Source organism: Pristis pectinata, chromosome 2 (assembly GCF_009764475.1).
Source record: "Pristis pectinata isolate sPriPec2 chromosome 2, sPriPec2.1.pri, whole genome shotgun sequence".
NCBI classification, from domain to species: domain Eukaryota; kingdom Metazoa; phylum Chordata; class Chondrichthyes; order Rhinopristiformes; family Pristidae; genus Pristis; species Pristis pectinata.
Window position 1 is genome coordinate 31,183,656 of NC_067406.1, and position 27,943 is coordinate 31,211,598.

The following is a 27,943-nucleotide window of genomic DNA, read 5'->3' on the forward strand; positions in this document are numbered from 1 at the left end:
ACCCTTATTCTTTTTGAGCCTTCATCATGATCTTCTACTTATTCCCCATTCAAACTGAGCAAATCATTGGCGTAAGATGGTAGTCAGCATCCTTTCACTGCATTTGATCCCATAACTCCCATGTGCATCTTGCAAAAGGCTGATTAAGTGAGATGCTGGGTGCGTTTTTGGTTATTTTTAGAGAAAGGGAAGTAAATTTGACCTGAACAGTAATTGGTGTTAATAATTCCAAATGCACTGACACTACTGCTGTCAGACAAAAAATATGTTGATTGATTTGTTTAATTTTAACTGCAAATTATAAACAATTAACTGGATTATACTGACTCATTCTGCAATTCAAGTAAATTCCTGGAAGGTCATTGTGTGAGTCATCAGATGAGTTCCCATTGGTATGGAATAGAGTCATGCTAACTGGAGACTTGACCTTCCAGAAACCAGAAGAGTAAAGTTCTAATAACATGGAGACACTGCAGAACACATTACCTTCTCCATGGAGATGAAGTGTGGAGTTCTTGTGTTTCCCCAAGGTGCTCAGTCTGTCCAATGAAGAAAGATGATTATGAAAAGATGTTGAGCTGGTGCTACATTAGGTTCATTAGATCCCCCAAACCTTTTCAAATGAAGTGATGATCCACACATTTTGTACACCAACTATCCTAAGGGGCAGTTGTGTGGAGTAATTGTCAAAATTCCAAGGAACAAATAAAACCTGGAACTTCCTATAATTCAAAATAATCTTGCCTTTACATCCTTCCGCTGTCTATTAATATATTTATTTTCAATTCAAATTATTTTCAAATTACCATACAATGTTTCCATCTGTAACTTACTGTGTACTAATGGAGAATGGCTTCTGCAGCTGTGATAAATCAAATGACTGTGCATTTAGTGGAAATGGAGAAAATCCTGAATGGTTTGGACAAAATGAATAAAGAGAAGTTGTTCCAATCAGTCAAAGAGTTGAGAATCAGAGAATATAATTTTAAGGTAACCAAAAGATCCAAGGATGACTTGCGGAAAACCTTTATTATGCAGCAGATAGTTATGATCTGGAATTAACCGCCTAAATAGGTGGCAGAAGCAGATTCAATTGTCATTTTCAAAGGAAATTGGATAGGTGCTGAAAAGAGAAAGAATATTGCAGGGTTGCAGGAAAGGAACTGGGGAAAGGCACTTAGTAGATCATTCTTGTAGGCAGCTGGTGCAATCATAATATGCCAAAAGACCTCCTTCTATGCTGCAACAACTCAGTTTGGTGATCTGCTTTCCTGTGAGTAGTCAATCATTACTCAGAATAAGACCATAAAAGCATCCTAAATTACATTAAGGAAACAATCCCTAAATGAAAACTTGTGCATGGGGGCCCCATGAAAATTACATTAAGGACTGTTGGTGGAGTGATTTTTATCTGTGCACAATATACAAGTTGACATGCTTGTAAGTGGCATAATTCCTGGGCCTTTAGGATTGTTGCACTTATTAAATGCACTTATGAATGCTCAAAGACCCAAGCTCCAAGACATCATCAGCTCATTCACCAAAGCATATGAGAGGCTATGTCTTACACTTGTCACAAACCAGCAACAAAAGAAACACACTGAGCATGATTCAGTGTTAAAAACTATTTTATTAATCACTACTTATGATAATACGTAAAATAAAAGTAAAAATGTTAGTATGTTAGAATTCAAGAATGTTAAACCTCGAACGTTAACCCCAAAACTAAACTCTTCGTGTGTGTGTGTGACAAAGTCCAAAACTCCCAGTTCCGGAATGGTTCTTAAAGTTCAGTTCCGCAAGCCATAAGGTGAAACATGAGCAAGGGCTTCTTCAACAACCACCGTTGTCTGAAGATAAGACGTAGATGTAGAGAACATAGGGAGAGTAGATACGAAATCCAAATGTTCCACGATGGAACCCCAAACGACACTTCAGTATTTACTCGGTAGTGACTTCCTCACCCCGAAAAGCATCCGAATCGTGGTCGTCCACACACAAATACCTGTTTCCTTCTACAGGTCAGCAACAAAGTGAACTCCACCGGATTACTTCCAACTTCCATACATGGATTTCAGTGGCAAACACAGTTATTGTTTCTCATCCATCGATAGAGAAAACAAGCAGGCTGGTGTCTCTCTCCCTTCTCTCTCTCTCCTTCTTCTTCTTCTTCTGACTTCTTCAACAACGTCATTACGTCCTTTATCTTCTATTGACGTAAGCACGCCCCACACACACATACACACACACACACTCTCTATCTTAAAGGGACTTTCACTGAGTCCATAACACCTCCCACCTAAAAAAAATTTTTCCCAAGAAAAATTCAACCGCGCATACAGTTAGTAATGTTAATAATTATCATGCTACACAACTACAGACTATCAGATTAGTACAGATACACGTTTCCCATTTAACATCGGGAAAGACAATCAGCAATCACATTATCTTTGCCTTTAATGTGAGTTATCATGAGATCAAACTCTTGCAAAATTAAACTCCAGTTTAACAGCCTTCTGTTCTTGTTTTTGACTCGGCTCAGAAACACCAATGGGTTATGATCTGTATACACAGTCAATGGTTTCTGAGCGGTGCAAACATATACACTGAAATGTTGCAAGGCTAAAACAAGCGACAGTAATTCTTTCTCTATGGTGGAATAATTCTTTTGATGCTCATTAAATTTCTTTGAAAAGTAAGCTACAGGATGGTCAATATCATCAAGGTCATCCTTCTGCAACAACACAGCTCCTGCAGCTTCATCCTTTGAAAAGTAAGCTACAGGATGGTCAATATCATCAAGGTCATCCTTCTGCAACAACACAGCTCCTGCAGCTTCATCACTGGCATCTACTGCTAATGAAAATGGCTTTTCAAAGTCAGGTGTTCTGAGCACAGGATGGTAGCATAAAATGGCTTTCAGCTTCTCAAATGCTTCTTGACAAGAATCTGTCCAAACAAACTTTACTCCCTTCTTCTGAAGATTAGTTAGGGGAAGAGCAATATCAGCAAAGTTTTTACAAAATTTTCGGTAATATCCAACCATTCCCAAAAATCTTCTAACAGTCCTTGTACCTGTGGGAATAGGGAACTCAGATATCGCTTGAACTTTTGCCTGAACAGGAGCTTGCTTGCCTTGATCTACAACATACCCAAGATACGTCACAGTGGCACGGCCAAATTCACTTTTAGCCAAGTTAACTGTAAGGTTAGCCTTGGAAAGTCTTTCAAACAACCTTTCTAACGCAGAGATGTGATCTTCCCAAGTATCATTCCCAGTCACTAAGTCGTCAATGTAGGCATCTGTATGTTTTAACCCATGAATCACTGAATTAATCATTCTCTGAAATGTTGCCGGAGCATTTTTCATTCCAAATGGCAAAACATTGTATTCATACAATCCAGAAGGGGTTACAAAGGCTGAAATTTCCCTTCCTCTATCTGTTAATGGAACACACCAGTACCCTTTTAATAGGTCAATCTTTGTAAGAAATTTTGCCTTTCCCACTCTGTCTATGCAATCATCCACCCTAGGAATAGGGTAAGCATCTGACTTTGTTACAGCATTCACTTTCCTGTAATCTGTGCAAAATCTAACAGTTCCATCAGGTTTAGGTACAATAACACAGGGCGAACTCCAATTTGAAGTAGAATGTCTAATAATATCATTTTCCAACATGTATTTTATTTCCTGATCAACAAGTTTACTTTTTTCCACATTCATTCGATATGGGTGTTGTTTGATTGGTTTTGCATCCCCAACATCAACATCATGGGTAATTATCGATGTTCTGTTTGGAACATCTGGGAACAGATTTTTAAATTTTAAAATTAATTCTCTCATCTGTTGTTTTTGTGAAACTTGTAAATGGTCCAACTTCGTTTCAAGGTTCTCCAGGATATTTTGGTTTTTTAGTTTCGATGGAACAATATTTGGTCTAAATTGGCCTTCCTCAACATCAACATCAGGCATTCTAGAAACAACCTTTACACCATCCACCAAGGCCACAACTGAATCCCTCTCATAATAAGGTTTTAGCATGTTTACATGACAGAGTTGTGTTTTCTTGCGTCTATCTGGTGTTTTGATTATATATGTTAGATCAGTCACTCGAGATTCAATAACATAGGGTCCAGAAAAACGAGCTTGCAAGGGATTATTTTGGCTAGGGAAAAATACCAACACCTTTTGCCCCACTGCGAATGTCCTAGGCCGAGCACGTCTATCAAAATATGTCTTCATTCTTATCTGGCTTGTTTTCAAATTCTCTCTCGCTAGCTGGCAGACTCTCTCCAACCGAGTTTTAAATTTTTGGACATAGTCCAACAGACTCAAGTGAACTTCCTCATTAACCCATTGCTCTCTTAACAACTCCAAAGGTCCTCTCACCCTATGTCCAAACACAAGCTCAAACGGACTAAATCCGATTGACTCCTGGATCGATTCTCAGACTCATCAATCCTTGGTTTGGTTGTTAACCGTACCACAGGATCACTTTCTCCATTTGCAAGGTCATTTCCCAATAACAAAGAAACTCCTTCCACTGGCAAACTAGGTCTTATCCCTATCTCGACTGGTCCTTCTATGAACTTTGACTTTAAAATCACCCTGTGTAAAGGGACAGACATGGTCTCACCTGTAACGCCTCGTATTAGATTTACTTCACCAGTGTCACTTTCTTCACCAAAATTTAAAACACTGTCCAGCAAGAGAGATTGACTAGCCCCAGTATCTCTAAGAATTTTCACTGGCACCTGGGGTGACTCATCATTCAGTGAAACAAAACCCTCTGATACATACGAACGGAATTCTTTTCTCACCTCCTCCAACTTTTCCGCTTTTCCCTCTTGCAAGGACTGATCTTTAACAGCATCTCCTGAACCTTTTTGATTTTTAATTGCCTGAAAGTAAGCATTGGGCCCAGCTTCCTTCTTTTTCTTCAAAAGGGCACAATTAGATATCACGTGGCCAGGTTTCCTACAGTAATAACAAGTACGCTCAACAGGTTTCTCCAGCCCTGGCTTCTTTTCATCCTTTCCTTTTTGATTACCTCCCAATTTAATCTCTGGTTTACCTGGATTGTCTTTGTAACTCTTTTGAAAGGTTTTAGGTTGTCCCCATTTGGATTTATGGGTTAAAGCATAATCATCTGCCAACCTAGCAGTTTCTTGTAAAGTTTCCACTGCCTTTTCATTTAAATATGTTGTTAATTCAGCTGGAACACATCTTTTAAAGTCTTCCACTAGTATCAATTCTGTCAATTTATCATAATCCCCATCTACATTTTTAGCCAGGCACCATCGTTCAAAACATATTCCCTTTCCATTGGCAAATTCCATATAAGTCTGATCTGCAGATTTCCTCAAGTCTCTGAATTTTTGTCTATAAGCCTCAGGGACCAATTCATAAGCCTTCAAAATAGCTTGTTTTACCTTGGTATAATCAGCTGCATCCTCAGCAGACAAAGCAGAATAAGCTTTTTGAGCTTTACCTTTAATCACACTCTGTACCATAAGAGCCCATCCTTTCCTTGGCCAGTTTGAACTCACAGCAACCTTTTCAAAATGTTGGAAATACTGATCAACCTGATCTTCTTCAAACGGAGGGACTAATCGAACCTCCCTGCTGGCTGAAAAACCATCATCAGAATCAGATTCCGAACTCCTACGCTTCATTTGTAACTCATGCTGCCTCTTTTTCTCCTCGTTATCCAGCTCCATCCTCTTCAATTCCATCTGCTTCATTGCTAGATCAGCCTCTATCTTCATTTGAGTTATCTTTTGTTCAGTCTCTAATTTCTTTTGTTCGGCCTCTAATTTCTCTCGTTCGGCCTCTATCTTTAACTGGGTTTGTTCTCGTTCAGCCTCTAATCTCTTTTGCTCTCGTTCAGCTTCTAATTTATTTTGCTCTCGTTCAGCCTCTATCTTTAACTGGGTTTGCTGTCGTTCAGCTTCTATCTTTGCCAGCTGCACCTGTGCCTCAGAAATTGCTATTTCACTGCCAGGAAACTGTTTTAACACTTCCTTCTCAAACACCTTCTTTTCCACATAATGGCCAGCTATCAGTCTCTGAATATCTGCCTTTCTCATAGACTGCTTTACTTCTGTAAGGTTTAGCCTTGTAGCAATCTTTATCAAATCATCCTTTTTCGCCACCTCCAATCCCTTTTGGGTTGGTGACTCCAAAAATGCCTTAATATCCATTGCTGCTGGTTTCCACACACACAAGCCAATTAAAAAGAATTTATCAGACCTCCCTCAAAAATCTTTGGATTGAATCTCGAACAAATCTCGTCAATCTGGGGTACAATCCCAGACGACACTCGTTAACCTTGGGAACTATCCCGGACGAGCCCCCAATTTTGTCACAAACCAGCAACAAAAGAAACACACTGAGCATGATTCAGTGTTAAAAACTATTTTATTAATCACTACTTATGATAATACGTAAAATAAAAGTAAAAATGTTAGTATGTTAGAATTCAAGAATGTTAAACCTCGAACGTTAACCCCAAAACTAAACTCTTCGTGTGTGTGTGTGACAAAGTCCAAAACTCCCAGTTCCGGAATGGTTCTTAAAGTTCAGTTCCGCAAGCCATAAGGTGAAACATGAGCAAGGGCTTCTTCAACAACCACCGTTGTCTGAAGATAAGACGTAGATGTAGAGAACATAGGGAGAGTAGATACGAAATCCAAATGTTCCACGATGGAACCCCAAACGACACTTCAGTATTTACTCGGTAGTGACTTCCTCACCCCGAAAAGCATCCGAATCGTGGTCGTCCACACACAAATACCTGTTTCCTTCTACAGGTCAGCAACAAAGTGAACTCCACCGGATTACTTCCAACTTCCATACATGGATTTCAGTGGCAAACACAGTTATTGTTTCTCATCCATCGATAGAGAAAACAAGCAGGCTGGTGTCTCTCTCCCTTCTCTCTCTCTCCTTCTTCTTCTTCTTCTGACTTCTTCAACAACGTCATTACGTCCTTTATCTTCTATTGACGTAAGCACGCCCCACACACACATACACACACACACACTCTCTATCTTAAAGGGACTTTCACTGAGTCCATAACACACTCAACATCTGCAAGACCAAGGTCCTCTACCAACCTGTTCCCACTGCACTACACAGCCTTTCAAAAATAATAGTTCATGTGAAACCTTGGAAAACATGGACAACTTCACGTATGTCTCAGCGAAGGCATACATCAAAGTGGGGAAGGACCATTCGAGATGTTATTAGGAACTTCAGGTCCATGCATCAGGAACATGCAGAAGCCCTGCATAAGCAGCAGAAGGAGTGCACCTTTTCCCAAACTACCAATTAGACACCATTTGTCCCATTTGTGGAAGAGTCTGTGCTTTCTACATTAGCCTCATCATTTACTTCAGAACCCAAAAATATCAGAGTGAAAGCAAGTGAATTTTGGTCTTCATGTACAGAAAAAGAAAAAGGAGGAAAAGAAAAAGACACTGGGAGAATTTCTCTGCTTTTCTGTAATTTGTACCATTGGATATTTTATATTTTCCTGTGACAGCAGGTAGTTTAACATCTTGACTGAAATATGAAAAACAATGCAACACACTCTTTGTTCTAGATTTGAGAAATAGTCAAGTTTATCCACTATTGTCTCTGGATCTTGACGTGAACCCACAATTTTTTGATTTTGAAGCAAAAGTAGTCTTATCCTAATCTAAAACAGACATTTGAATGTGATAAGAACATAAGAAATAGGAGCAGGAGTAGGCCATCTGGTCCATCGAGCCTGCTCCGCCATTCAATGAGATCATGGCTGATCTGGTTGTGGACTCAGATCCAATTACTTGCCTTTTTCCCATAACCTTTAATTCCCCTGCTAAGCAAAAATTTATCTAACTGTGTCTTAAGTATATTTAATGAGGTAGCCTCTACTGCTTCCCTGGGCAGAGAATTCCACAGATTCACTACTCTCTGGGAAAAGCAGTTTCTCCTCACCTCCGTCCTAAATCTATTTCCCCCAAATCTTGAGGCTATATCCCCTAGTTCTAGTCTCATCTACTAGTGGAAACAACCTTCTTACCTCTATCTTATCTATTCCTTACATAATTTTATATGTTTCTATAAGGTTTTGAATTCCAGCGAGTATTGTCCCAGGCAACTCAATCTCTCCTCAGAGGCTAACCCCCTCATTTCCAGAATCAATCTGGTGAACCTCCTCTGCACTGCCTCCAAAGCCAGTGTATCTTTCCTCAAGTAAGGAGACCAGAAATGCATGCAGTACTCCAGGTGCGGCCTCACCAGTACCCTGTACAGTTGCACCATGACCTCCCTGCTCTTAAATTCAATCCCTCTAGCGATGAAGGCCAACATTCCATTTGCCTTCTTGATAACCTGTTGCACCTGTGATGTATTTCATTTGCCTTGTACACAAAGAATGCTTCTGAGAAGTTTTGCAGATGGGGGTCTATGAGATGATTGGTCTGTTTGACAGTTGGGCACCAACTGCTGCTTGTTGGCATCATTGGTTTATTTTATTAATGATTGGGGAATATACTGTAGTTGACAGGGACATTAAGGCAATGGGGATTAAAGAATCACCTTATCGTTTCTTGCCAGATAGTTCTGGTAGATGGGATGCTTGAGTCTTCGAAGGTGTCCAGACAGCTACTTCACTGTCCTGAGTCTTTTTCCTTTGTGCTGCTCACTGTGTAATCCTCATAGACAGAAAAAAGATAAAACCACCTTATTGTTGTAAGGAGCATGAAGGACAAGAAATGATATGCTGGATTTTGTGGAAACCCATATACAAGACAAAGGCCAGAGTTACTTCCTTCTAATAGATATCCAAAAGGACGGTGAAGAGATTGCCTTCACTGGTATTTATTGAGGCATGCTCTAACTTTTTTTTTAACTAGATATCCATTATGCCAATGCAACCTGCATATCACAATAAGGATATATCCCCTATAAAGTTAAATCATCACTGTCCAAGAATATGCAAAACTACTTGGTTGAAGAGACTAAGAATTTATATAACTCATCATCCTTTTGCATGTCAGTAAAAGTCATCATCCTTGGGAGAGCAAGAGAGAAAGTGATAATTCATGTGAACTAATTTTCTCCTATTCTGTGACACAGAGATGTTGTTAAAGCACCCACTCACTGAATCACTGCACCAGCACAATCTTTATTATTTATTTTTAAATATTGGTCAGTGAGACTCCTGTTTCATCTCAGAGTCATATTTCTCCAATTTTTTCTTCACATTTGTAAAATGTGAAGAAAAATAATTATGGGCATGCAACCAGAAGTTGTCATGGAATTAGGTGTAATTTATTATCAAAAGTAAATGAATACTTAACAGGTCGAAAACCGAGGAGGAAAAATTGTTCATTCTCAGGTTGCCAGATTAACTCTCGTAGAATGTCATAAGCATGACGGCTGGAACTTCACCTTTCAACAATCCGTATTAAATGACTTGATTGAAGGTAAAAAGTGTAGATTATCTAAGTATGTTAATGAACAAAGTTATCTGTGAAAGTAAACTGTGATGAGGGTGTTCAGTCTCTGCAAAGGATTTGGAAATGTTAAGCAAGTATACTTCAGCCAAATAGCATTTCTGTTTGGTAGGCCTATATTTTGAATAATGGCAGACTATTTGACTATGAGGATATTACATGAGCCTGCAATCTCTTATATGCATATTTTTTAAATAAGTTATTGGATATACATCAAAAAATCAGGATATCATTTGTTGCAGGAAGATCCCATCTAACCAATTTGATTGAAATTTTCAAAGAGGTAACAAAAGGCCAGGGCAGTGCAGCTGACTTCAGTAAGGCCTTTGACAAGGTTCCACACGGGAGATGTCCCATAGAATCCGAGGCAAGTTGGAAAATTGGATCCAAAATTGGCTTGATGATAGGAAGCAAAGTGTGATAGTGGAGGGTTGTTTTTCTGATTGGAAGTCTGTGATCAGTGTTGTATCACAGGGGTTGGTACTGGGACCCCTACCTTAACAATTGTATATTAATGTAGGAGGTATGATTAAATAAGTCTGCAGATGACATGAATATTGGTTTGTTTTCAGTGTAGAGGAGGCTGAGTGGGATACCTGATGGAGGTTGGCAAAATTATGAGGGAAGTAGATAGGGTATGTTGTTGGAAACTTGTCCCCATACCAGAGATATCTAAAACTGAAGGGCATTGGGTAACAAGGGAAATGTTCAGAGAGGGTCTGAGGAAGACTTTTTTTGAACAAAAGGGTGGTTGGAATCAGGGATGTACTACCTGAGTGGGAGGTGGAAGCAGATAGTCTCACAACACTTAGTAAGCATCTGAACAAGCAGTTGAATCACCAAGGCATAGAAGGCCACAGACCAGCTCTAGGTAATAGGATTAGTATAGATGGGTACTTGATGGTCAATATGCACGTAATGGACTGAAGGACTAATATGCTATAGCGCTCTTTGTCCTGGAGTCCAAGCTTAGGGGAATAGTGTCATGACAACAACCCTTCTCTCAATGTCAACAAAATAAAAGAGCTGGTCATTGACTTCAGGAAAGAGGGTGGTGTACATGAACCCGTCTACATCAACGGTGCTGAGGTCGAGAGGGTTGAAAGCTTCAAGATCCTGGGAGTAAACATCACCAACAGCCTGTCCTGGTCAAATCACATAGATGCCACAGCCAAGAAAGCTCACCAGCATTTCTGCTTCCTCAGGAGGCAAAAGAAATTCGGTTTGTTCCATTTGACTCTCACCAACTTTTATCGATGCACCATAGAAAGCATCCTATCTGGATGTATCATGGCTTGGTATGGCAACTGCTCTGCCCAGGACCGCAAGAAACTGCAGAGAGTTGTGGACACAGCCCAGTGCATTACAGACACCAGCCTCCCCTCCTTGGACTCTGTCTTTACCTCTCGTTGTCTTGGTGAAGCAGCCAGCATAATTGAAGACCCCACCCACCCAGGTCATTTTCTCTTGTCTCCTCTTCCATCAGGTAGAAGATAATAAGAGCCTGAGGACACGTACCACCAGACTTAAAGACAGCTTCTACCGTACTGTGATAAGACTATTGAATGGTTCCATAATACGATGAGATGGACTATGACCTCATGTTCTACCTTGTTGTGACCTTGCACCTTACTGCACTGCACTTTCTCTGTAGCTGTGATACTTTACTTTGTACTGTTATTGTTTTTACCTGTATGACATCAATGCACTCTGTACTAACCCAATGTAACTGCACTGTGTAATGAATTGACCTGTACGATCGGTATGCAAGACCAGTGTTTCACTGTACCTCAGTACAAGCAACAATAATAAACCAATGCCAATACATACCCCTGTATTTAAAAAAAAGATTGCGGTGCTGGGAACCTGGTGCAAATCCCTGCACTCCACTGGTGCTGCCCCAACTATGAATCATCCATGGTATGGTGTGAGGGCTTAAGTTGGGCAGGCTGGAATGAGTGGTGCAACTGCTCAGTGCCGAGATGTGGGGCTCAGGACTGCATCCTGTCTGACAAGTGTGGGCCATTAAAGGTTACTGACAGTGGCTGTTCCATGTGTTGCAGGTCATCTGGACCCAACAGTCTGTTTCATCACGTCTTGTTGGACATGAAGGACACTGCTTTCTCTCCCATTATTACCACTGAGAAATCTCTGAGCTGGGAGAGCTGTGCAGCCAAAGGAAGGGGCAGACAGCAGCTACATCACATTCAGCAGGAAGTAATGGGACAAGCTGTAGGATCCAGGAAGTCTGTAAATGTAAGATACAGATGCTGCCAGTCCCCTGCAATGGTCTACACTGACCGTGCTGGCCATGGTGCAGCCCCAGGTTCTATATCTCAGTGCTTTCTTTTTCAGTATTTTTATTAATTTTCAAATTAGTACAAAATAATATATATAACACTAGTAATTATACATATAGTGCAAAGAGATCAGGATAGCAATCATAACAGTTAATATATATAATCACAAGGAGTAAAAAAAAAGTAATCTAGACCTCCTGTTCTCTTATTAAGTGAATAAGTACAAAAGGAAAGATTGAAAAGAAATGAAATTTAATTATATGAAAGAAGAACCCCCAAATCAAACAAAAATATTGATAATAAACCAAAACAAAAAACAAAGACTTCAAAAGAAAAAAACTGGACTGATACTTCTTCAATTAAGAAGGAAAAAAACATTATTATGTCGTCAACTCCACTCCTCTGTATTCAAAGGTTATTGAAAGGGATCTATAGAACCATAGAACAATACAGCACAACACAGGCCCTTCGGCCCACCATGTTGTGCCGCCCTTCAAACCACACCTAAGACTATCTAACCCCTTCCTCCCACATATCCCTCTATCTTCAATTCCTCCATATGCTTACCTAACAATCTCTTGAACTTGACCAACATATCAGCCTCCACCACCACCCCAGGCAGCGCATTCCATGCACCAACCACTCTCTGGGTGAACAACCTCCCTCTGACATCTCCCTTGAACTTCCCACCCATTACCTTAAAGCCATGTCCTCTTGTTTTGAGCATTGGTGCCCTGGGAAAGAGGTGCTGGCTGTCCACTCCGTCTATTCCTCTTAATATCTTGTATACCTCTATCATGTCTCCCCTCATCCTCCTTTTCTCCAATGAGTAAAGCCCTAGCTCCTTTAGTCTCTCCTCATAACCCATACTCTCTAAACCAGGCAGCATCCTGGTAAATCTCCTCTGCACCCTTTCCAACACTTCCACATCCTTCCTATAATGAGGCGACCAGAACTGGACACAGTACTCTAAGTATGGTCTAACCAGAGTTTTGTAAAGCTGCATCATTACTTCGTGGTTCTTAAACTCGATCCCACGACTTTTGAAAGCTAACATCCCATAAGCTTTCTTAACTACCCTATCTACCTGTGAGGTGACTTTCAGTGATCTGTGGATATGAACCCCCAGATCCCTCTGCTCCTCTAGACTGCCCAGAATCCTGCCATTAACCTTGTACTCCGCCTTGGAGTTTGTCCTTCCAAAGTGTACTACCTCACATTTCTCTGAATTGAACTCCATCTGCCACTTGTCAGCCAAGCTCTGCATCCTATCAATATCCCTCTGTAAGCTTTGACAGCCCTCCACACTATCCACAACACCACCGATCTTTGTGTCATCTGCAAACTTCCACCCCCTCATCTAAGTCATTAATAAATATCACAAAAAGTAGAGGTCCCAGAACCGATCCCTGTGGGATACCACTAGTCACGGCCCTCCAATCCGAATGCACTCCCTCCAGCACAACCCTCTGCTTTCTACAGGCAAGCCAATTCTGAATCCACACTGTCAAGCCTCCCTGGATCCCTTGGCCTCTGACCTTCTGAAGAAGCCTACCATGTGGAACCTTATCAAACGCTTTACTAAAATCCATGTAGACCACATCCACTACACTACCCTCATCAATCTTCCTGGTCACCTCCTCAAAGAACCCTATCAGGATTGTGAGGCAAGATCTTCCCTTCATAAAGGGAAGGATCTGAAAAAGGGATCTGAAAAAGGTATGCTTATATCATATGGAAATATTGAATAAATGGACTCCAAACTTCCTCAAATTTAAGCTAAGGATCAACAGTACTACTAATCTTTTCTAAGTTTAAATATGCTTTAGTTTGAAAAAACCACTGAAAAGTGGTGGGAGGTATTGGATCCTTCCATTTGAACAAAATGGACCGCTTGGCCATTAATGTGACAAAGGCAATCATGTGACAAGCAGAAGCAGATAAATGGTGAGATTCCATCATTGGTAATCCAAAAATTGCAGTAACAGGATGAGGTTGCAAATCAATGTTCAATACAGATGAAATAATGTTAAAAATGTCTTTCCAATATTTTTGCAAAAGGGGACAGGACCAAAACATATGTGTCAAGGAAGCCACCTTCAAATCACATCTGTCTCATATAGAATTTATATGATGATAAAAATGGGCGAACTTGTCCTTGGACATATGGTTCCTATGAACCACCTTAAACTCTATCAAAGAGTGTCTAGCACTCATAGAAGATGTATTAACTAATTGAACATATCTCAGTGCTGAGCAGCTGCACAACACCCCACTGGCCTACCCAACACCAGTCCTCACTGTCCACACTGAGCCACAGGAGATTCATTGCTGTGGGGGCCAACAGTAGCATGCAGCAAAAGTGAGGGCAGGGGTTTGTGTCCGATCCCCAGCACAGCAGTGGGAGGACAGGAGTTCACACATGGCTCTTGGTAGAGCAGAGTGGTCAGCAATGCATCTCTATATTTCATGCTTTAATGACTCCTTTCAGCACTGATTCAATCAGCACTCATTCCTGGGAACACATTCTGGGTGCTAAGCAAGATACCAATACCTTATTGAAAGCAATTTAATTCCCACCACTCATAACACAACACAAAAAATGATTAATGTCAAGTTTCACTTGTCACAGCATCCCTTAACAGATGTAGCTCAGCAAGAGCTTTGCATTTCCCTGCCAAAATTCCACCCCTGTGGTTCACGTTTTTCCTTGTGACACAGCATTCAGCCTATTCTCCATGTGAGACATCATGTATGTAAAATTTCCCCCTCTTCCAAGTGTCAGAAGGCTGAAGTGTGGCAGAACATTGTTCAGATAAACAACATGCATTTCATTGTGCAGTCCCAATCTAAAGCCTGGAATGTCACTCCCAGCTCCTCTGATGATTTAGTGTGTAAATGAAATGTAATATTAACCTGACAGAGTAGAAGATTCCTTATCTTTGCTGAAGCTGCTCAGGGAGCCAAAAGCATAAGCCAATTTTCACATAGCAAACTCCCACAGCAGCAATGCAATGTGCCCAGTCACTTAGTTTCAGGTGGTACTGATTAAAGGATAATTTATGGCAGGACACCAGAACAATTCAACTGTTTCCTTTTTCTATAATAGTAACAATTTCTTTTACTTCACCTGCTTAGGCAAAAAAAGGATGCTTGTGTTTAATATCTCAACAACTTCCATTCATAAGGTAGCTTATGTGGCAAAACATTTCCAGGTGCTTCACTGGAGTGTTAACAAACAAAAATTGACACTAAGCCATACAAGGAGATTTTGGGTCAGATTGTAGTTAAATTGGTTTTAACAGGTAGCTTTTAAAGAGAATCTTGACGGGGGAAAGTGAGCTGGAAAGATTCAGAAGGAATTCTAGACCATAAGGCCTTGACAGCTAAAAACGTAAGAGCCAAAGTGATTTTTAAAACATTCCTGGTGAATTTGCTATTTATTGTCCATCTCTAATTGCACTCAAATTCAGGAGACAGTTAAGACTCAATTTAAATAATCGGTGAGAATTGACATTAACTGTTCAATTCCAATTTATTTAATTGCAATCCCCCAAATACCATGATGAGATTTGAACGTGCCTCCAGATCAATATTCCATGCCTCTGAACACTGTGGTAGTAAGTTAACCATCATGCTACTGTACTCATTATGTCAGAATAACAAATGTAGGTACTTCAAGCAAAGTCAGCCAAATTCAGGAATGGAAATGGACAATAAGTATAGAAGGTAGACACAGCAATCGCATGCAATGCAATCATCAAGAATTATCATTTTCAATCCCTTGCAGATAAGGATGATTGCTTCCTGAAGAATATTTTTTCTGTAGATCAGAAAATGGCTGATGAGACTATGTAAGACCTATTAGCTCAGCAAAGAATAAACTCAGTGCCAAATGAGCCTTCAACGTCTTACCATAGTAGTAGCTTGTCTGGCTGGAGAATTGAAATATTGGCAGGTGTACATTGTTTGATAGGCCATTAGTTTCTCTCAGTGACAAAATGATACATCAGGAGAAAGGGCTATCTTTGCTGGCAGAGGTTGGAATCACTGAACCCCTATGGTTACCCAAAACTTTATGAATTAATACTTAATTATAAATCCAGAAAGGGTATCCTGAACATCCCTTCATTTATTCACCTGGATTAATATTTCCAACATGGAAAGACAAATAGAACCCTGACAGAAGGCATTTTATGCTTACATTAAAAACAAGAGGTAAACTAAGGAGAGGTTAGGACCACTGAAGGACAAAAGAGGGACATTTATGCCTGGAGCCAGAGGAAGTGGGGGAGGTACTAAATAAGGACTTCACATTGGTATTCACCAAGGAGAAGGACATGGAGGATAGTTAGATCAGGGAGAGGTATGCTGATATTTGAGGGTATATCAGGAAGGAAGAGGTCATGAGTCTCCTGAAGAACATTCAGGTGGATAAGTCCCCAGGGCCTGATGGAATCTATCCTTGGTTATTCAGACAGGTAAGAGAGGAGATTGCTGAAGCCTTGTATCCTCTTTAGCCACAGGCGAGGTCCCAGAGGACAGGAGAAAGGGCAATAGGGACAGACCAGGAAATTATAGGCCGGTGAGCTTTTATATCAGCAGTAGGGAAATTAGTGGAGAAGATTCTGAGGAATGGGATCTTTTCACATCTGGAAAAGCATAGAATTGTTCAGGATAGTCAGTATGGCCTTATGCAGGGGAGGTCATGTCTTACAAACTTGATTGATTTTTTTGAGGAGCTAAGCATGGTGATTGATGAGGGTAGGGCAGTGGACATAGTAAACATGAACTTTAGTAAAGCATTCCACAATCTTTTAAATCTGCCTTCAAAAGATTAAGGCACATGGAATCCACCATGACTTCGTAGATTGGATTTAAAACTGCTTTGGCCATAGAAGACAGAGAGTAGTGGTGGAGGGATGTTATTTTGACTGGAGGTCTGTGACCAGTGATGTTCTGCAGGGATCAGTGATGAGGCCTCTGTTTGTAAATGATTTGGATGAAAATGTAGGTGATCTGATTAGTAGGTTTGCAGATGACACAAATTTTGGCAGAGTGTGGACAGTGAGGAAGGTTGTCAAAGGATGTAGCGGGACAGTGAGCACCGTGGTTGGCATGGACTGGTTGGGCCGAAGGACATGTATCTGTGTTGTATTGCTCTATGCCTCTATATAAACCAATTGGGAACATGGGTGGAGAGATACCAGATGGAGTTGAAGCAGGACAAGTGTGAAGTGTTTCACCTTGGGAAGTCAAATGCAAGAAGAAAGTGCATAGCTCTCTGAAAGTGGCAACACAAGTAAATAGGGTGGTAAAGAAGGCATATGGCACACTTGCCTTCATCAGTCAGAGCAGTGAGTATAAAAAATCGGGAAGTCACGTTGCAGTTGTATAAAACTATAGTAAGTCCACATTTATAGTATTGTGTACAGATCTACTCACTGCATTATGGGAAGGATGTGGGCTTTGGAGAGGGTGTGGAAAAGGTTCACAAGGATGTTTCCTGAATTAGACAGGCAACTTATTAGACAAGCAAGCTGGATTATTTATTATCTATAAGTAGAAGTCGCACAATGTAGATTGTTTTCTCTGGAGTGTCAGAGGCGGAGGGGGCAACTTGAAAGAAGTATATAAAATTATGAGAGGCATAGATACAGTAGATAATCAGAATATTTTTTCCAAGGTGGAAATGTCAAATACTAAAGGACACGGATTTAAGGTGAGAGTTTAAAGGAGATGTGTGTGGCAATTTTTTTTTATATACTGAGAGTGGTAGGTACCTGGAATGCACTGCCTGGGGAGGTAGTGGAAGCAAATATAATAAGAATGTTTAAGAGGCATTTATACAGGCAAATTAAATTGGTAAATTGGTTTATTATTGTCACAGTGAAAAACTTTGTTTAACAATAGTGCATTGAGGTAGTGCAAGGGAAAGCAGTAACAGAATGCAGAATAAAGTGTTGCAGTTACAGCAAAAGTGCAATGGAGGCAGACAATTAGGTGCAAGGTCATAATGAGGTAGATTGTGAGCTCAAGAGCCCATCTCATCGTACTAGGGGACCGTTCAATAGTCTGGGCAATCCCTCATTGCCCAAAATGATTGGTGAGCCCATTTGTTTCAGAAGGCATTTAAGAAAGGTAGGCATGTTTCCATGGAGCTGAACAGCAACTAATTTTCGGAGTCACAATGCAGGTTTCATCCATCAGGAGGCAAAATGGAAATAAACATCACTAAGCAACAAGAAAAACATTGAGAGCAGCAACAACTGCTGTAGAAGTCTTCTTGACCTCACAAAAGTCTTCAACTAAGAAGAATTATGGTGGATCCATCTCAAATTTGGCTGTCCTTAAAAATTCATCATGAGTCTACTACCAACCCAATCTCAGTGCGGAATGGGATCTAGCAAGTCATTCCAGTTCACATTGTCCTTTATTGAAGTACCTCTTACCTCTAACAATCTTCCCCACCTGAATAAATCTACAGATTGAATGGGAAACCAAGATAGCTGAAGCTGTGGAGCAGTATCTGCAAAGGCAAATGGCGCTTTGGGTTTCACCAATGGGCACATTTGGAGGCAAGCACAAACAGGGTAAGGATGCACGACAATCCAAACCCTCCTGCCACTTCCAGCACGCCTATTCCACCTGCAATATGGTCTGTGGATCCTGCATAGGACTCTTACCACCTCAGAACCCACAGAACTTGAGCAGAAGCAAGTCATCCTGGACCCAAGGAGCTACCTGTAAAGATGAAGGAAAAGGGGGTCCACCTAGTTCTGTTAGACAAGGTCTACATTGTTTGTCTTTTCACAGAAGCTTGCCGACTCTTAAGGCAAGGCTTTTAGACAAATTGTTCACTGATAATCACCCCACCAACGACTAGCACTGTAATTACAGATTTATGTTTATATGCATCATTCCCTTCCCAGCAAGAAAAGGGAATGTACGATAGATTTCTTATTGAACGGTGCGCCAGTGCACGTTATCAGCGATGGATGTTTTATTTGCCAAACGGTACTCCATCATCATTTTTCAATAGAGGGTAGCCCACATCATTTGACAGTATTCCATCATTTAAATGATGAACCATAATATGATGATCCATAAATGTGAAACTTTGAAAGGAAAGATCAAAAGCGTCCACTGTCTCCATATCCACCAATTTCAAAACCTTTGGATGCAGATCATGAGAGCTAGGGAACTGGCTTTCTGTCTCATGAATATCTCCCAAACAGTTTTTAATGAATGCTAAATTCTTTCAGCTCCTCATTCTGATATACACTCAAATTTCTGATGTGCCACCTGGTGGTGGTTTCAGGAGACTGTAGTTGCTGGAATCTGGAGTAAAAGACAAACTGCTGGAGGAACTCAACGAGTCAGGCAGCATCTGTGGAGGGAAATATACAGTTGACATTCCAGGTTGAGACCCTTCATCTGGAGTGCTTCGTCCAGATGAAGGGTCTCAACCGGAAACTCGACTATCCATAACTGGAGGCAGTGCTGGCTATACAAAATTGAATGAATCAGCATTGTTTATGCTGAAAATTCAGATCCTGACAATACTTAATCACATTTAAAAATGTCTTGACACTGGATTTCAGCATTTGCATTTTTTTTCATTTCAATTAAAAGACACTGAATATTGATCCCACTTACATCAAGTATGATCCTTCTATCTATGCAGAGCAAATCAATTCTATATATACAAGTGAAAAGTTCTGTAGGAGAACAACAAAAAATGTTGCAAATATTCAGCAAGTCAAGCAGCATCATTGATGAGAGAAAAGGTGCTAATATTTGAGTTCAATGACTTTTGGTCAGATGAGGTATGGTCTGTGCCACTGGTGCACAATGCATGCAAGATATCCCAATCATACCAGCACCAAATGCATCCTTCTAACTTGATGCTATCCTGTGCTATGGGTCTTAGGATTTGGCTCAGAATCTCACATTTATAAAATGAATATGGCTTTAAAGAGCAGTCACATATCCTCCTTTTCTATTCCGCAATAACAACATGCATGTCCTGAATTGTATTGGTTAAATTTTGCAATTGCTTTTGTGAAATTGTTATTACACTGCTTATTTTGCAATAATGCAGCTACAAAATTTTGTTTAATTTTTAATAAGTTTATTGCACACCTGTACAATATGATTAACTGTATGTAGAAATTGACTCAGTATTTTCTGTCAAGGGAAGCATTTTGAAGCCAAAAGTTCAGTTCAATTGAGATTCATTCATTGTTAGTACAGATATGAAAAGTTGGATGCCAGGACCCTCCTCGTGAGAATATGGAAACATTTTTTTGTGTATGGGAGGTGGGAGTGGAGACATTGACTTTATAATTATTCAGTACACTTGGCCACTGATAGAAGGGAATTGAGAATGGTTGTACCTCTTAATTGTAATCCAGTGATCTCTGTGATTATTACCAAATTGCAAATGTCAAATGAAATATGATCAGTTTCCCAATTAGCTGATGCTCTCTGGTTAGGGTTCTGTTTCAGGAGTCAAAAGTGATATAACGTACCAAAAATACTATATAGGAAAGGATAAATTTGAAGGAAAAACAACATACTGACCACACTTCTACTATATTTCAAATACTTGATGTTGAACCATATAATTAATACTTTCTTGCATTTTTGCTCGCCACTAGCTTTACATTACAGAGCATAAAGCATATACATAAATCTCTGCTTAGATGCACCTGGAGGAAAATGTTCCCACTGGTAAAGCTTGGTCGCTGAAATATCAACTTCTTTGCTGCTGTTCTGAAGAAAGAATAGAAACTTTGTTTCTCTCCCCTCAGATGCTACCTGACCTGTTGAGTATTTCCAGCATTTTCTTTTTTTTAATTTCTGTTTTCAAACATCTACAGTCTTTTACTTTTTGATCAAGGCAACTATATTATTCTTGAATTTCTAACAATTTTTCTAACCTATGGCTTAAAAACAATCACTGAAACAGCTACACTTACCCAAATGTTCCTATCAGCACCTGCTTTACTGGATTAATCACATTGCACAAAAACAGAGAATGCCCATCACATCATGAATCATTGGCCACTTTCCTCTTGAATAACAATACCAAGCTCCTGCATCTTTACCCTTCACATTTTGCAAAGCTCAAAATCAACCACCGAAACATTATATTCCAAGGCCAGGACAGGTGTAATTTTCTTTTTATGTATTTTCAAGATGAAGTTGTTCCTGGCAAGGCCTGTATTTTTTGCCCATACACTTTAAAGAGTGGTGGTGAGACAAATTTTTGAACTGCCACAATCCTCATGATGAAGGTAATCTTACTGAGCATTTGAGCAGTGAATTTCAGGATGTTTACACAGTGACATTGACAGAACAGCAATATATCTCCAAGTCAAAGTGGTATGTGGAGGGGAACGTGCAGGTAGTGTTGTTCCCAAGCACCTGCTGCCCTTGTCCTTCTTGATGGTAGAAATCATGGGTTTAAGAGATGGTGCTGAAGTAACCTTAGAGTGGTGCATTTTGTAGATTGTCCACATACAGCAGAGGGAGTAACTGCTTAGGGTGACATTGGCAGTGCTAGCATTGTAGGCAGCTTCTTTTGCATGGTGGTCATCTCTGTATATTAGAAGTGACAACACTCCAAGGGTATTGTAATTGGCTTTGGGACATCCTAAGGTTGCAAAAGGTGATTCAGCACAAGAAAGGTGTCAAAAATTGTTCCGAATATAGAATGAACACAATTTTACAACAAAAGAGCAAAAGGCATTACAATTTCTAGTGAGAAGGAATAAATGGAGATAGTCAACTTCTCATTTTGCATTAAAGAAACAGCTGTACTGCAAATAAACATATTGCACACTGTTCAAACTGTGATTGTACAAATAAATTAAAAGATTATAACATGCTCTGTGTATGTAATTTTCTCTGTGAAATCACCATGACAGCAAGAATCATAGCAGGAGGCCCACTAATAACATTTATGTGAATAAAATTCAGCATTAAATTCTATTCACTGACACAAGGTTTGATAATGGCATTTCACATTGTTAATTAAGAAAATAAATTGATTTTAGGGTGCTGAGTGGTAGTCATAGTATTAAATCAGCAGAGTCTATGTTCAAAGTTATTAAAGAAAGAAGAACAATATTTATTTTGGCGCAAACGTGATTTGGGGGTTTACAGCCAATTAAGTACACTTATAGGGGGAGGTTGGGCAGGCTAGGACATTATTCCTTGGAGCGTAGCAGGCAGGGGGCTGGGGGGAGTGGTGGTGTGTGTGGAAAATCAAGAGGTATTGGTATTGGTTTATTATTGTCACTTGTACCGAGGTACAGTGAAAAACTAGTCTTGCATACCAATCGTACAGATCAATTCATTACACCGTGCAGTTACATTGGGTTAGTACAGAGTGCATTGAGGTAGTACAGAGAGCATTGATGTAGTACAGGTAAACAACACTAACAGTACAGAGTAAAGTGTCACAGCTACAGAGAAAGTGCAGTGTAATAAGGTGCAAGGTCACAACAAGGTAGATTGTGAGGTCAAAGCCCATCTCATTGTATAAGGGAACTGTTCAATAGTCTTATCACAGTGGAGTTGAAGCTGTCCTTAAGTCTGGTGCTATGTGCCCTCAGGCTCCTGTATCTTCTACCCGAAGGAAGAGGAGAGAAGAGAAAATGACCTGGGTGGGTGAGGTCTTTGATTATGCTGGCTGCTTCACCAAGACAGTGAGAAGTAAAGACAGAGTCCAAGGAGGGGAGGCTGGTGTCCGTGATGTGCTAGGCTGTGTCCACAACTCTCTGCAGTTTCTTGCGGTCCTGGGCAGAGCAGTTGCCGTACCAAGCCATGATACATCCAGATAGGATGTTTTCTTTGGTGCCTCAATAAAAGTTGGTGAGAGTCAAAGGGGACAAACCAAATTTCTTTAGCCTCCTGAGAAAGTAGAGGCGCTGGTGAGCTTTCTTGGCCGTGGCATCTACGTGATTTGACAAGGACAGGCTGTTGGTGATGTTCACTCCCAGGAACTTGAAGCTCTCAACCCTCTCGACCGCAGCACCGTTGATGTAGACAGGTGCATGTACACTGCCCCCTTTCCTGAAGTCAATGACCAGCTCATTTGTTTTGTTGACATTGAGGGAAAGGTTGTTGTTATGACACCATTCAGGTGTACATAAGGTGAATGCTCACGGTCTTTTTCACAGGGAAAGGGAATCAAAAACAAGAGGGTGTAGGTTTAAGGTGAGGGGGGGAGATTTAAAAGGGACCTGAGGGGCAACTTCTTCACACAGTGGGTGGTGCACATATGGAATGAGCTGCTAGAGAAAGTGGTTCAAACAGTTAAAACAACAATATTTAAAAGACATATGGACAGGAAAGGTTTTTGAGGGATATGGGCCAAAAGCAGGCAAATAGGGCTAGCTTAGATGGGCATCTTGCTTGTCATGCATGTGTTGGGCCAAAAGGCTCTTTTCCATGCTGTACGATTCTAAGAGTCGTCATGTTTAAAATGAAGGCAAATGCGGGTAAAAATTTTGGATACAAGAAATAAGGTAAATACTCAATCATTATATTTTTTTCTTGTTCTTTTGTTTGACTGATAAATATTGTCCACAAGAACCATTTTCCCCTCTTTCTTTCCAGTCCTGATGAAAGGTCTCTCCCCAAAATGATGACTGCTCATTTCCCTCAAATAGATGCTGCCTGACTCACTGAGTTCCTCCAGCTATTTGTGTGTTGCTCCAGATTTCCAGCATCTGCAGTCTATTGCGTCTTCTTTGCATATTGTAATATTAATTAGAACTCTCCCTGGCATCCAGAATGGATTCATGTGCCTTGCCTGGGAGCAGACCAATGAGAAATACTTGTGACCGGCTTATCTTGCCTCTTACACATCACTTCCCGTTTCTCCTCATTATATTAGATGGGATAAAGAACAGAGATGCAGAGCCAACATGCAACCAAAACTGCAGGAGCAGCTCCCCACAAGCTCCATTTGCAAACTAATTCATCTTGTGAGCTCTGAAATTTGTAAATGTCCCTTTTCCTTCTTGGAAAATGTTTATTTAGTTATTTCCCTTTTAGCTGAGGTTCACACACAAAGAAGGTTGTTCAGATACTTTTGCCCTTCTCTGCATTTACATTTGCTATTTTTTATTCCAACCAGCTTCATCACTACTGTCCAATCTTCAGTTGCTAATCCACAGCCATTATTGGACAGTATATTCAGGCTGCATATTCCACTTATTTGTTTGTCTCCCCTCTGTAATTGGAGTTTAACTTTGCAGTATTTATAGATGACTTAGATGAGGGGGTGGAAGGCTGGGTTAGTAAGTTTGCGCACGACACTAAGATCGGCGGTGTTGTGGATAGTGTGGAGGGCTGTTGGAGCTTACAGAGGGATTTTGATAGGATGCAAAGCTGGGCTGACAAGTGGCAGATGGAGTTCAATCTGGAGAAGTGTGAGGTGGTACACTTTGGAAGGATAAACTCCAGGGCAGAGTACAAGGTAAATGGCAAGGTACTTGGCAGTGTAGAGGAGCAGAGGGATCTGGGGGTTCATATTCACAGTTCACTGAAAGTTGCCTCACAGGTGGATAGAGCAGTTAAGAAAGCCTATGGGATGTTAGCTTTCATAAATCGTGGGATTGAGTTTAAGAGCCGCGAAGTGATGATGCAGCTTTACAAAACTCTAGTTAGACCACACTTAGAGTACTGTGTTCAGTTCTGGTCACCACATTATAGGAAGGATGGGGGGGTGTTGGGAGAGGGTGCACAGGAGATTTACCAGGATGCTGCCTGGATTAGAGCGTATGGAATAGGAGGAGAGGCTTAAGGTGCTAGGGCTTTATTCACTGGAAAGGAGGAGGATGAGAGGAGACATGATAGAGGATTATAAAATATTGAGAGGAATAGATAGAGTAGACAGTCAGCGCCTCCTTCCCAGGGCACCAATGCTCAAGACGAGAGGGCATGGCTTTAAGATTACGGGTGGGAGGTGTCAGGGGGAGGTTTTTCACCCAGAGAGTGGTTGGTGCATGGAATGCACTGCCTGGGGTGGTGGTGGAGGCAGATACATTGGACAGGTTCAAGAGTTTGTTGGATAGGTATATGGAGGAATGTGAGATAGAAGGATATGCGGGAGGAAATGGTTAGATAGTGTGAGGGTGGTTTGATGGACGGAACAACATGGTGGGCCGAAGGGCCTGTTTTGTGCTGTATGGTTCTATGGTTCTTTGTAGTATATAAGGAGAGATAGATTCCCTGTTGGTGGAACATCCATCAAAGATTGGAAAATGAAAGAAGCAACAAGATATGAAACCCTTGCAGAACCCCCTTGGTTTGTAGAATGATCCTTACTTCTGATTCAGTTAAGAGCAGTTTCATAGGATGTTATAAAGAAGAATTGACAGTATCCAATTAGATAGTCCTGTCTCAATGGGCAATGATCAATGATTAGGATTACATCCAACAGTTGCAATTAAAGTTGATCATTACTAATTGTTGTCCTTTGAACTATTATTTAATCAATTAAGATTTGGCAAAAAATCATCTCTCACAGGAGAGATTTTAACTCACCCTGAACCTAGAAAATAAAGTATATTATCTACTGAAAAATTTATTTCTTTCACTTGCCATTTTCTTAGAGTATTTGATTGTTTCCTTTTGAGGACAACTTGGATTTCTATTGATTCATTTTCCTCATAATTTCATTCAAAATTAAGCTTGTTTGATTGTGTTCCAAGAATGCTACATTTTTGAGTGACTGAAGTCCATATTATCTGACATCAGAACACATACAGAGATACATAGAGTCATAGAGTACGACAGCACAGAAACAGGCCCTTCAGCCCATCTAGTCCATGCTGATCTTCTACCTAGTCCCATCTACCTGCACCCAAACCATATCCCTCCAAACCCCTCCCATCCATGTACCTATCCAAACTTCTCTTAAATGTTACAATTGAACCCACATCTACCACTTCTGCTGGCAGCTCATTCCACACTGGCACCAACCTCTGAATAAAGAAGTTCCCCCTCAGATTCCCCTTAAATATTTCGCCTTTCACCCTAAACCTATGACCTCTAGTTCCAGTCTCACCCAACCAGAGGAGAGAAAGCCTGCATGCATTTACTCTATCTTTACCCCTCATAATTTTGTATACTTCTATGAGATCTCCCCTCATTCTCCTGCGCTCCAGGGAATAAAGTCCTAACCTATTCAACTTTTACCAAAAACTTTTGTACATTCTCCCTGTGTCTGCATGGGTTTCCTACAGGTGCTCTGGTTTCCTCCCACATTCCAAAGACATATGGGTTAAGAAGTTGTGGGCATGCTATGTTGGCGCCGGAAGTGTGGTGACACTTGTGGGCTGCCCCCAGCAAAGATGCATTTCACTGTGTGTTTCGATGTACATGTGACTAATAAAGATATCTAATCTAATCTAACTCAGGTCCTCAAGTCCCGGCAAAATCCTTGTAAGTTTTCTCTGCACTTATTCAAGCTTATTGATTTCTTTCCTGTAGGTAGGCGACCAGAACTGCACACAATACTCTAAATACGGCCTCACCAACGTCTTGTACAACTTCAACATAACATCCCAACTCCTGAACTCAACGCTCTAATTTATGAAGGCCAATGCGCCAAAAGCTCTCTTTCTGACCTTGTCTACCTGTGATGCTACTTTCAAGGAATTATGGATCGGTATTCCCAGGTCCCTTTGTTCTACCGCACACCTCAGAGCCCTAATATTCACTGTGTAAGTCTTACCCTAGTCTGTCCTCCCAAAGTACTTAGCTAAGATACAGAGCTAACTATGTACTGTTGGGCAGCACTAAGCAAAACAAATATTTTCATTGTTTTCTTGTAAGAAAGTCACAGGCTGCGAGGCACATTGAGAATAAAGATGAAGGCATATCGTGTTAGCAGCAAGAAGAATGGTTAGCATATTTGATAATATTCAACAAAATAGTGGAAAAATTGCAATATTTTTCTTTGAGAAGTCTGGGTATTTTAGGTTGAATAAAGTTATGGAATGGCTACAGTGAGTAAAATACTGAGGAAGAGGTGAATGTGGGGATTATGAAAAGGAAGTGGTGAAGAAGCGGTAAACATGAGCATGTAGGAAATGAGACTCACATTCCAGTGATTTTCCAACTCCACTCACAGGCTGTGAAACATTTCCAACCCTGGCAAATATCTACTTAACATGTTTATTGTGGAGAGGAGAAGGCTGAGATTTATTTAGATTTTTCTGATTTGTCTTTGGGTGTTTTGTTTCCTGTTTGTCAGAGAAAGTAGCTATTCTTCAAAATGTTTCACAGATTTGTGGTCAACATTGAAAGGATTCAAGTTCTGCAAGACTCCACATAAGCAGAAGAATAACATTGACTCTAAAACTGATGGGATATTTTAAGTATATTAAGAGTGCAAGAAGGAAAGACCTTACTTTGAGCTCAGAAGATTGTGTGGAAATAATAAAGATGTAAAAAAATTATAAAGGACAACAGTCAAAAATAAAGACTGTGATGTAACATAAACATAAAGGGAAGGATCAGAAAGTTTTCATGCAGTATTGGATGAGGAATGCTTTCTCATAAGACAACCATCACCAAACTGATTTTTAAAATTCTTTCTTGAGATTTGAGTGTTACTGGCAAAGCCAACATTTATTACCCATCCCTAAATGGCCTGAGAAAGTGTTGATGAGCTGCCTTCTTGAAACACAGTTCTTCTGGTGAAGGTACTCATGCAGAATAGAGATTCAGATCCAGTGGCAATAAATGAATGGTGATACATTTCCAAGTCAAGATGGTGTGCTTTTTTAAGGAGAACCTGCAGTTGGTGGTGTTCCTATGCAGCTGCTGCCCTTTTCTTTCTCGGTGATAGAGGCTTGGTTTTGAGAGGTGCTGCTGGAGTTGCCTGGGTGAGTAACTGCAGTATATTTTGTATATGGTACATCCTACAGGCGAAGTATGCTGGTGGTGGAGGAAACAAATATTTTGGGTGGCAAATGGGTGCCAATCAAGTGAGCTATTTTGTGTAGAGGGTTGTTGGAGCTGTATTCATCTAGGCAAGTGGAGAGTATTCCATGACACTCTTGATTTGTGCCTTGTTGATGGTGAAAAGTCTTTGGTGGGGGGGGGGG